Genomic DNA, 12,251 nt, shown 5'->3' with positions numbered 1-12,251 from the left:
ACTTGTCTCTGCCTGGCTGCTCGTCTGACCAGCTGCCCTTCTGGTCCTCATCCTTCTGAGATGGCTCACAGGACATTTTTCAAGAAGCCACCCCTGATCACCCACTCTGATCTAATGGCCACTCTCTACTGCCTTGTCCCCTATACAAGTTATTAAGTGGCATTTTAACTGCCTCATCTGATTACTTAATTTTGAGCTCCTGAAGATTAAGGCCTGTGCCATTTCATTTTGTGTCTTTGATTATGGCTGGCACACAGTAATTCCTCATTATGTGCTTGTGGAGGAGGAAGGCAGAGGGAGAGAGAGGTGAGGGAGGGAAGGAGGAAGGGGTAGGGAGATAGGGAGCGAGGAGGAAAGGAGAGAAGTGGGAGGGGAAGAAGGGGGAGGGAGAGAGGATCCTGGCTGTGACAGCATTTGGGGTAGTAGCTATAATGCTCAGTCACAACATCCATATGAAACCCTCTGGTTAAATCCTTCATCCTCATGATCATCACAGATGACACTTATGTCTCCACTGTGCCAGCTTCTACACTACCTGCTCTTACATGTATAAAACTCATTTAATCCTCGAAGTGATTCCTTGTGGGAGGAACTATTAGCATTTCCTTTTATGCATGACTAGTAAGTTGTAGAGATGGAGTTGAACCCAGGGAAACAAACTGGCTTGAGACCAGTTCTGAACTACTATGTGTTTAGCCTCATTCATTCATTCATTCATTCATTCATTCATTCAATAAATTGTGACTGTGCACATCCCCTAACCAGCATCCCACCAACCACCAGTCATACACTGGTGAGCAGAAATGTCAGTTTTCCCACCCTCCATGGATTTTCTATACCCACTTGTGGGCTTAACTTTGTCATGCTGTTACCAAACGCTTTAAACTGTGTGGTCACAGCATCCGATGATTAACAGTGGTTCCAGCTATAGCACTTCCCAGCTGTGTGACCTCAGGCTAGTCACTCACCTTCTCTAGGTCTTCTGGGCTATAAAATGGGGAGATCCTGCAGATCACAGAGGACTGATGAGAGGGTTATGTGAGGCAATGCATGGCACACAGTGCTTGCTACAGAGCGGGCACTGATAATAATTCCCTAAATTTACCTGTTAAAGCGCTTTAGCGCATTAAGGCCAATAGCCTTATCCACATTCTGTGGAGGAGGACACCAAGGCTCAGGGAGGTGAAGTGACTTGTTCGAGCTCATGCAGCTATTAGTGGCAATACCAGGATGAGAACCGAGGTCTTGAGGTACCAAGACCCTATGCTCTTGCTGCCCATGACACTGGCGTACTTGGGTATTTCTTTTGGGAATGACTAAGCAATTGCATCCCGTATCTACCATCATGTTGATGTTTAATCACATACTGTTGGGAGTTTTGTAACTTAAATGCTTTGTGTGTCTCTCTAAAAATTTGACAAAGGCCACTTCTGTTGCTGCTAGTACAATAGAGAAAGGTTAGCATTTTCTTCATTTCATGTGCTAGGCACTTCCTGTCTGGCAGGAAGCCTGCTACTCCTTTCCCTCAGGGGCTTTAGGGTGCTGGGGAAAGCAGCACTGGGGCTTAATAAAGGTGCTGGACTGACCAAGGCTCATGTTAATAAGGCATGAGAACCAAGCATGAGAACCAAGCTGACCACTGGGAAAACATACTCAGTGAATCCAATTGGAGCAGCCACTGTCATCACCACATTGATCTACTGGTTTGTGGCAAAACTCACCGAAGTCTCTATCTGGAAACCTGACAGATTCTCTTAAGTGTTATTTAAAAGTGCATTGTTTTGGGAGAACATGCACTTCTTTCAGCAAACCGTTTCTGAAGTTTTGCTAATTCTAAACATTACAGAAATTATATGTGTCTGGTTTTAGAAATCTAGTTCCTGCGACACCTGAGGGCCCACAGGTCCCTGGTCAATCCCTGGGTGCCTTTCCTACTGGGAAGTGAGTCCGCCTTCTCTGAGAGAGAAGGGACAGTTACTCTGCTGACCATCTATGTCCCTGCTCTTGCCAGGTTGAAAGTAAGGACATTCAAAGGCTGGCTCTGATGCTTCCTTGATAATTGAAGGAGACTGAGACAATTCTTTCTGTTTCTCCAGTAGTTAAGCTGTCTGTGGAGGTAGAAAGGTCACCAGGCCTGGCCACTAGTAAAACCATACATGGCTCTGAGGTTGGCTGTGGCCCTAGTTTGCCAGACTGTAAGCTCCATGAGGAGGTTGGTGGAGATATTACCTAGAACAGAGCCCAGCACATAGTAGGTGCTTAATAAACAGGTGTGGAATGAATGGTTGGCAGGCTACAGATCCCACAATAGGAGAAAAACATGGTCCTTGAAGTCTTCACCGAATAATAAAACATAAATCAGTTGAGAATAGTTAGGCTTATCAGGAAAGTGATTAGACTATACCCAGCATATTATTATTCATAAGAATGAAAGCTTTTTCACTAATTGGAAAGAATGAATAACAATAGCTGGGTGAGTTTGCATAAACAAGGTTTTTTTTTTTTAAACTCTTAAAGGAGTTTAAGCATTTAAGTGCTGTAAGCCTTTAAAGTCTTTCTTTAAAGAGTTTAAAGGCTTACAGAGAGAAAAGTTCATGGTTCTGACATCTGGACATAAGGTGGTTTACAAGAATAACTTTGAGGACCCATGGCTCCCCCTCTGCTTCTTCATTGCCCCTTTCTCTCTTTTATTATTCTTATTTTTATTATTTTATTATTAAACTAGCTTTCAGAGAGTGGCCCAGTCTGAAGGCTCCCCCTGCTGCCTCTAGGATAGGGGCAACAAATGCAATTCATCTTGCTAGTCAACTGTGATTGAATAATAGGGGCTACCTGGAGTTAAGCTGGGAGTCTGAGTGCTGGGATTAATTAGTGATGTCTGGCACAGACGTGGGTTCAGGAAGTGGGGACTTGACTTACAGGTATTTGCTGTATCTCTTATCTTGTGCTCTCTCTCTTTCTATCTCTGTTTTTTCCACATCTCCAACTCAGCAAGTCTAAGAATAACTTCTTGGTTTCCTTCAAATCTATTCTTCTTTCAGAACAGACTGACCGGCCTCCTTGGTAGTTCTTGGATTTGACCTTTCTTTTTCACTCTTGAGATCATTATCTGAATCCGGGCTCCCAGTATCTCTCATTCGGCTATTCCTGCAATGGCTCCTTAGTGAGTCTTCCTCCCAGTTCTACCACCTTCTGTCCCACAGCACAGGCTGATCTGATTTCCCTTAGGGTCCATTGTGGACTTTCTCTTCTCCACTCTGGAACTTGCAATGGCTCTAAATGCTCAGCAGATAGTGTCTAACATACCCTGTTTGACAGTTAAGACCAATTCATTCATTCATTCATTCATTCATTCATTCATTCCACTTGCCTTTCTTCTTTGTTCACATATTTTTTAACAAACATTTTGTAGCTGTTGCATCCAAAATGTCAGATATACGTTGTCTCCTAAGGACACAGAAATAAATTACACATGGCCCCTGCTTTGAGTTGCTCACAGTCTGGGGTGGTGATGGCAGAGTAGAGGCAGACACCTAAAACACTAATTCCCATACAAGGTGATAAAATGCCACCTGAAATACTCCTCCTTCTATCTTGGGTTCCTTTTCCATGCCTGGGTCTGTCACTTCTCTTTTGAGGTTTGCCTTAATGCCATCCTCTCCCAGTATCTTTTTCTTCCCTTAGTACCTACCACACACTGGTAAATATTATGATGGTCTATCTGCCTCGCCTCTACCAGCTTGAGCTCTTTACCTCATTTCTGTGGAAGGTAAATTGTCCAGCACACAGTAGGGCTCCAAGAAGAGTTGAATTGATTCCACTCCAGTTTTTGAGTAAATCTTTTTTGTGTTCTAGTTCTCCTTGCTGAGTTCTAATCAGATTTCTCAGATGGGCCATCTATCCATTTGCTTCGGTGCTGGGCTTGGGGCCAGACTGCCTGGCCCTGTCATTTACATGTTAAACTCCAGGTGCCTCAGTTTTCCCATCTTTCAAATGGAGATTATGATAGTACCAACCTGATAAGGTTGTTATGAAGATACGATGAGTTAATATACGTAAATGCGCTTAAAACAGTGTTCGGCACACGGTAAAAGTGTGGGCCACTATTGTGATCATTAAGGACTTTCCCTACATAATGGGATAGGTCCTTCTCTTTATTTTTCCTTTGGGGCTGAGACCATTTCATGTCTGTTTGGAATTGTTACCCTCTATTGCTTTTGTCTACTTCATATTTTGTCCCCCTCATTGTGAGTTCCTGGGGTTCTCTAGACTGGCTGGGAGGGTCTGGGTATTCGGGGGTTGCAGGGAGGGAAGGGTGGGTGAACCAGCCACTTCTCTCTGGGAAGAATCATCACCCCCACTGCTCTCTGGTTATACCTGGTCGCCTAGCAACCAGGAACGCACATCTTTGCTGCTGCTTGCAATTTTATGGGGAAACAAAATGTTCCCAATGAACCCTCAAATCACATCCCATTGAGCTCTGTTCAGCCTAAGTCCCAGCAACAAAACCAAAAGGAACAGAACAAAGCACCAAGACACGTGGGGGCAGGGCACTGTGCTAGGAGAGCGGGGCTAAGTTCTGGCTTTGCCCACCTCTAGCTGGCTGGGTGATGCAGAGACCTTCAGCCAGGTCTGGGTTCAATAAGTGGCTTCTCACTGGCTGAGCCATCTCTCCTCTCAGCTTCCATCACTGCTTACCTGCTAGATTGAGAATTCAGTACCTGCTTTGCAGGGTCTTGGTGAAAAAAAACAAGAGAATATATCATGTCATTCCCCTGTTCCCAGCTCTCCAGCAGCTGCTTCACTTTAGAGCCACGGTCTCCAAACCTTTTTGGCACCAGGGACTGGTGCTCCTGTGAGAATCTAACGCCTGATGATCTGAGGTGGAGCTGAGGCGGTGATGCTAGCGCTGGAGAGCGACTGCAAATACAGACAAAGCTTCTCTCTTGCCTGCTGCTCATCTCCGGCTGTGTGGCCCAGTTCCTAACAGGCCACGGACCAGTACTGGTCCACGGCCTGGAGGTTGGGGACCCTTGCTTTAGGGGAAAAAGCCACCCTCTTCCTGCAGTCATCCAGCCCCTGCTCATTACCCGGGCTTCACCTCTTGCCGAATATCCCCTTAGGGCCCACCTCTGAGCCTTCGCCCACACTCCCCCCTCATTCTATGTGGTACTTCCCTTTCATTCTTTAGGTCTCTGCCTCCTGATCCCAGGATCTCAGAGCATCTTCTCTGTTATTTCTGTGCTCAGGCTCTTATTTCCTCCAGAGTTCTTACTATGATGGACAATTTCAGGTGTTTTTTCCATTTACTTTTGTTTTTTGTTTTGTTTTGCTTGCCACCCACACTTGAATGCAAGCCCCACAAGGGTAGTGACATTGATTGTGTTCACAGCTGTATCTATCCCCAGGGCCTAGAACTATGTCTAGCACATGGTAAGTGCTCAAGAAAAATCTACCGAAGGAGTGAATAAACAAACGAAGGAGCTTTCCCAATGCCTGGTGCTTCGTAGGTGCCCATGAGCCTCTCATTCCATTTTAGGCTTTTCTGCAAAGTGGGGTGGGCAGACACGCTTAAACTTCATACTATTTGGTCTGCTGGAGGCCGTACTTATTTCTCTGGGATCGGGCCACGGTTTGGTGACCCCTTTTTCTCACTGAAGACCAAAGGCCTCTTGGGACTTAGTTCTCTCCCAGTTGACGACACTAGCTTCGGACAGACTAGGGGGTTTTTCTTCCCACACAATTCTTTTTGGTTATTTATAGCAAAAGGTAGAAATACCCATTAACTGAGAAACATGTTAGCAGAAAATCATCATCCCTGGCACTTTTCAGGGACGAAACTTCAGGACAGACCTGGCATGCCATGTCTCAAGAGGCTCTGAAATTTAAATACATGAAATAGGGAGAAGGAAAAATAGCTAAGATCTGAGGTTGTCTGGAACATATTGAAAGAATAGGGGCTTGGGTCAGGAAGGCCTGAGTTTGAATGTTACCTCTGCAACCTTTTGGCAAGGACCTCGGGTACACTGTGCCTCAGTTCCCTCATCTGTAAAGTGGTGATGATACTGAAATGAAATGCAAGTCCCCCCAACTCACCCCAGCCCCAAGGGAGGTCTCCATCAGTCTCCCTCCTTATGGCTGCACTTTCTTCGTTACTGTGCTGAGGCCTGAAGAAGCATGGCTGGCTCCCCGAGATGGTAACTGTTAGGTCAATTTAGGAAAACCTTCGTGGGGTGACAGAAAAGTTGGCAGGCAGTTCTAGATCAAACAGTTAGCCATAGAGGGAGCCCGTCGTCAGGACATCAGAGGGACAGTTTTTTGTAGCCTGGCTTCACATTAACTGTAGCAGTTAAAAAACTGATTATTCCAAATCCTGGGGCTCACTTGCTCAACTCTTTCTCCTTTCTGGGTAATTAGATCCCCCAGGACTTTAAGAGGATGCTGGTGGCTTTGTGCCAGCTCAGATGTCCTTCAGTCTAGCAAGGGGACAGCAGGAGGTGCATCTCTGCTAGTCAGATCACGGCCCCTCCCGGGCTGGTATCCTCCCCAGGACCGAGCCTCTAGGTGGGGATAAAAGGGGCACAACTATCCACATGGGAATGCATTTCAGAGGGAATGCAGGGAAGCTGGGCAGGAATGTGTACAGGGAAGTGGTGGAGACGCTGCTGGCAACTTTGGCCAGAGTTAGAGTCTCTGATATCTCCATAGTCCCCAAGCTGAACTGGGCTGTGAGTTCTGGCTGGGGGAGGTGGACTGGGATGTCTAGCCCACACATATGCATGCAGTCATCACTCATGTTCTCATTTACTTAGAATCCTTGGTAGGTACTGGGATTTCAGAAGTAATTGCCCTTGAAGGACAACTGGTTTGCCCTCAGACAACATAAAATCCAAAAGTCTATGACAGTGTCTGCCTACCCACCAGATATGCTACAGCTGCCTTTCTCAACTGGAAGGAAAATGTTTTTAGCCCTTTAGGAGCTGAGCCAAAGTGTGGTAATTTACCAAGCTACTCTCACTGCTCTATAGTTTGTCTTAGGAGGGATTTTTTTTTCTGCAATGGGGCTTGCCCAGGACTTTTCCTACATACCTCTTTCTTTGGGATTAGGCCACAGTTTGGTGACCCCTTTCTCTCACTGAAGACCCAAAGGCCTCTTGGGATTTAGTTTTCTCCCAGTTGACGACACCAGCTTCTGAAAGACTAGGGGGCTTTTTTTCTGACACTATGATTAAGCCTTGGATTCTTTTTAAAGACTCTTGGATTCTAAGCAATGATTAAAAAAAGGAAATAGAAAAGGCATCATAAGAGAAAAAAATGCAACTTAAAGAAATTACCAAAAAGATACCAAAGCAGGTGTTGGGTTTTGGCTGTTCAATGGCATTCTTCTACCTTTATGTGAAGTTAGGTCCTCTCCACATCTTAATTGGTAGCTGTCAATCAAGATGTCCCCCCACCCCACTTTCTGGCTCAAGGGTGGGCATGTGACCAAGCCAGGCTATTGATATGCTCTCTCCTTCGACTTGGAGTTAGAGATGTGCTTAGTCCACTGTTACATTTTCAGGTATTTTGAGGAGTTGGTTGTTAGAAACAGCCATTATTAGAATTAAATGATACAAACTTAACATTTATAAAAATTATTTTAAAAGGTAAAAAAATGTCTTACATTCATCCTTTCCTAATTATTTTACTACATGTCACTAGGTTCTATGCTCTTGAATCGGCATGGTAGAAATGCTATATAATAGTGTGTTACTGCACATCTCTTCTCAACTTCAGGGTTTTTTTTTTTTTTTTTTTTTTTTTTTTTTTTTTTTTTAGGTAAGGCGATCTTTGGTTGACCTCACAGATTGCAAGGACCTTGTCAGCTTACAAGTCCTTGTCCTTATTTTTTTTTTGTTTTAAAGTTTTTGCACTTACAGCACCTAGTCTTCCTAGGTGGTCTCCCATCCAAGTACTAACCAGGCCCGACCCTGCTCAGCTTCTGAGATCAGATGGGATCGGGCTTGTTTAGGGTGGCACGGCTGTAGACCCAACTCCAGGTGACACACTGGTGACATGGTGGGAGCATTTACACCGCAGAAATCGGCACACTACAAACAATGACTCCTTGTCAACCCAGAGAGATGAATGTTACTCATTTCCCAACACATCACTGCTTGGCACCCTGAGTGAAATAGAACCCAAAACAGCAGGAGTGGAATTCCCCCTGCCACACACACATTCCCCAAGGGGGTGTCGGTACCATCAGTCCTGCCACTGATCCCTGCAAGTCCCAATTATACTCCGGAAAACCAAACTAGGTTTTCCAGCCTTTGCTCTAACTTGGGGAGACCAGTCCCATTCTGGCCATGGATCTTTATGATGCTGCCCGGACACCATCTTTTGCTTACAACCAGTGTGCCTTAGCTGACCCACCTCAGGACACTGCTGCTACCAGGGCAGAAAGAGAAGCTGAAAATCCATTGCCCCTAATATCACCCCATAACCCCAACACTGGCACATTCTAGATGTTTCCTTTTAGTCTTTTTTTCCTTGGGTCTGTTTTTATGGAGTCATTGCCATGTACCATGCTAAACTCCACTTTTTTCAAGTCACATTATTTCGTGAGCCTCATCCATGTTACTTCACGTTGTCTGTAACACCATTTTCTGTAATGTTCCATCAGGCGCACGGAGCAGCTGAAAGTGGCTTAATTGCTCTGCTAATATCACACAGGGATATGGTTAAAAAAGCAGGGGCTTTGGGTCAGGAGGCCCTGAGTTCTCATTCGGTTTTGTGCCAGATGGCTGTGTGAGCTTGGACACGATATCTTAACCTCTCTGGGCCTCAGCTTCTTACACCTGTAATATGTTTATGATGATGATGATAATGATAATAGTAATAATAGCAGTGACAGTTTCTATTCCCTGGAGGCCTCATGCACTGCGCTGTATATTCTTACTCACACCAGCTCATTTATTCCTCACTATGGCCTAGGAATCAGTACCATTTCACAGATGAGTAAACAGGTTCTGAGAGGTGAAGTTATTTGCTTGGCACAACACAGCTTGGATTCAGACCCAGGACGTCTGCTGCTTAATGCTCGGGCTGCTGCACTGCTACTTCTAATGCCCACTGTGTGATGGGCTCTTTGAGACACATGTCCATACAGAAGTCAGCACATCTGCCCTCACCGCAGTCCTCATTTGTTCCCATTTATATCCCCACTTTACAGGAGAGAAATTGTGGCTCCAAGCACAGAGGTGTTTGTCTCAAGTGAGAATGTTCTGAGTTAAACTGTCACCCTCCCCATCTGTATGTTGAAATCTTAAGCCCCAGTACCTCAGAATGTGACCATATTTGAGATGGGGTCATTGCACAGGTGAACAGCTACTAAGTTAAGATGAGGTCTTTGGGGTGGGCCCTAATATATGACTGGTGTCCTTATACAGAGGAAATTTGGATACAGAGACAGACATACACAGGGGGAAGATGATGTGAAGACACAGGGTGAAGATAGCCATCTATAAGGCAAGGAGAGAGGCATGGAACAATCTTTCCCTCAAGCCTTCAGAAAGAACCAACCCCACAAACACTTTGATCTCAGACTGTCAGCCTCCGGAACAGTGAGACAATACATTCTGTTGTTTAAGCCACTCAGTTTGTAGTCCTGTGTAATGGCAGCCCCTGGAAACATACACAGCTGCAGGGAGGGAATGGATGAGAGAGCTGAGGGTCTAGGGGAAGGTGGGGAGGCTGCAATGCAGGCAGGGAGGTGCAACATCTGAGGCCCCTTCGCCATGCGTAGGGATGCCTGGGAGCTCCAGCCCCAGGTGGGGTCCTCATCCACTGTGTGCTTGGGCAGGTCCCTTCCCTCCTGGGCCATGTGCACCCTGAGATTGCTGGATGAGATGGTCCCTGAGAGCCATTTCAGGCCTGTTGTTCCATGGATCCGTGAGTCCCCCCAGACCTTGACCTATCTGTCCTGACCTGACTGAGCTGAGGTGTGCAGCGGGGCAGCCCCAGGGGAATGCTCTATTCCTCCGTTTTGTCCAGCAGATGTTTTCCAAGACCTCATCCAGTAGCCTGCCCTTGAGTCTATTACTCTTTTATTGTCCTCCTTGAACCCTCCTGCAGCCCCCATGTCTAACTAACTGCCTATCTAGTGTCAGACACCCTGATCGCATCCTACCTGCAGGCGACACAATCTTTCTACTTTGTGACTTCTACTTTCCCTGCTGCCTGTTCCTTTAGTAGCTGACACTCTTTAAGGACCTATGCTTGATGAGCAGTCCAGGTGAATTTATTCCTGCACATTTATCGAGGGTACTCTGTGGTGGGCACTGTTCCTGATGTCAGGATACAGCAGTAACAACACAGGCCAAAATCTCTGCCCTTTGGGCCCTCCCATGGTTGACCTGCCTCCATGCAGGAACTTGTTAGCAGAGACAAGACTTCTCTATAGACATTTCTGTCATCTGGATGTTCCACTTCTAGGCCCAGCCTCTCTTTAGGGTTCCAGGCCTGCTATCCTAGCTCCAGGCCCTGAGAATGCATGGCGCCCTGCACAAACCTTTCACCTCATCCAGACCTTGCTCCTCTCCTTGTTGGCCCATCTCCGTCACAAGCGGCTAGCTGCTGTCTTGAAAACTGAGTCTGCATTGAGACTTCTTTCTCTCGATCACCTGTCACAGGCTAAGTCTGATGGTTGAAGCTCCTTCCTCTCCATCACCACCTCCCTGGCCAGGTCCAGCCCTGTCATCCCTCTTTTGGATGCCTGTCCTTCTTTCCCTCTGGCTTGATCTCTTCATTCCAAACCAAACTCATGGATGCCAAACCAACTGTCGTAGTCACACTGCTCCTCTGCACAAGAAGCTTCAGAGATCCAGCCTGCTTCTTAATTTAAGCCCAAACTTCTTGGCTTAACATTAAGAGTCCTAGTATGGACCCTGGAGTTTTCTGTTTGGGTTTGGATCCCAGTTCCTCCACTCATGAGCTGTGTGACCATAGGCAAGTGATTTAACTTCTCTGTGCCTCGGTTTCTTTATTTGTGAAAATGGGTATAATACCAGTGCCTACCTTATAAGGTTGTTGGGAGGATTCAGTGTGATAAGATATATGTGAAGCTCTTAGATGAGTGTCTAGAACATCTATAATGCTTAGTTACTTTTAATTATCATCAATACTTTTGATTGCTCCCTTCTGCCAAACAAGATGATCGGCTCCTTTTACATTTCCTCTCCTTTACTTCTGTGCCTTTGTCCATACTTTTCCCTCTTCTTGGAGTTTTCTTTCCCACTGCAAACCCTGCCTATCACTAAACATCTTATGCAATATTGCCTCCTCCATGCAGCCCTCCTAGATCCTCCAGCTGGAAGATCTTGCTTCTACCTCTTAACTTCATGGCATCTCGTTCAAAGCTATTCCACAGAAAGATTTGCAGAGTCTTCTCTGTTCAGGAATGGTCCTCGGGATCATTTGCTGGGACCACGGAAATTTCCAGGGAGCCTCCCTTTGGGGTGGAGGCTGACACTGGCAGGTGGGCACAAGGGAACCATCTGCAGAGGTGCTAATTTCCATCGACTATAAATAACTCCAGGTCTGAAACCACAGCAGGGGCCTGGATTGCGCCAGAAGGAGTAAGATAATCGTTGTGGGGTGAGGGAGGCCTGCATAAATAACTTACCTGCCCTTTCGGGGCCTCTCATGTGACAGGCGGGCCTGGAGGGAGAGGCTGCTTCAGTTTTCTCATCCTTTGTGGGACTCAGGCTGGATGGACAACTGAGGTTGCCTGATACTAGAGACAGCCCAGCCTGCATTACTGAGCAACATCTCTCACCCTTCAGCCCACTTGACAGATGAGGAAACCGAGACTCTATGGGGCAAAGTAATTAGAAACTGGTGTCCAGGGTCCTGGGCTTCTTAGAGCCAGAGGCCTATTGCCAGGGTATACTTACAAGCCTTTGTGAGCTGGTGTGGGTAAGGCTCCAAGGCTGCCTGGGAGGAAAGATTTTTCTGGGCTTGGGTTTGGGGCGAGAGGCCAAGAGCACTGCCCCTGGCTGGGCTGTGGGGGGGCCTCAGACATAACCTAAGGATTTGAAGTCACAGTTTTCCAAGGGAAGAGGGATCTGGGGTCTGGCTATGAGTGAGCCACCCTTTAGCCAGTCTGATGTCTACACTGCTGGGGGGCACTGAGGCAGTGAGTCTCACAATTCTAGAATGTCTGAACCTAGAGGAGCCTCAGAAACTATCAGATCCACCCTTTAACTGGC

General features: G+C 46.5%; 1 protein-coding gene and 1 pseudogene across 3 annotated transcripts in view; both read right to left on the bottom strand.

Moving 5' to 3' along the window:
* The window catches only part of ATP2B2 (ATPase plasma membrane Ca2+ transporting 2), a 180,572-nt gene that overhangs the window by 108,738 nt on the left and 59,583 nt on the right, over positions 1-12,251 (bottom strand). The window lies entirely within an intron of this gene.
* LOC111745998 lies at positions 7,911-8,029 on the bottom strand (annotated as a pseudogene).

This window comes from Pteropus vampyrus, unplaced genomic scaffold, assembly GCF_000151845.1.
Source record: "Pteropus vampyrus isolate Shadow unplaced genomic scaffold, Pvam_2.0 Scaffold171, whole genome shotgun sequence".
Classification (NCBI taxonomy): domain Eukaryota; kingdom Metazoa; phylum Chordata; class Mammalia; order Chiroptera; family Pteropodidae; genus Pteropus; species Pteropus vampyrus.
The sequence above is the reverse complement of the archived record's forward strand: the minus strand, read 5'-3'. Positions and strand labels throughout refer to the sequence as shown.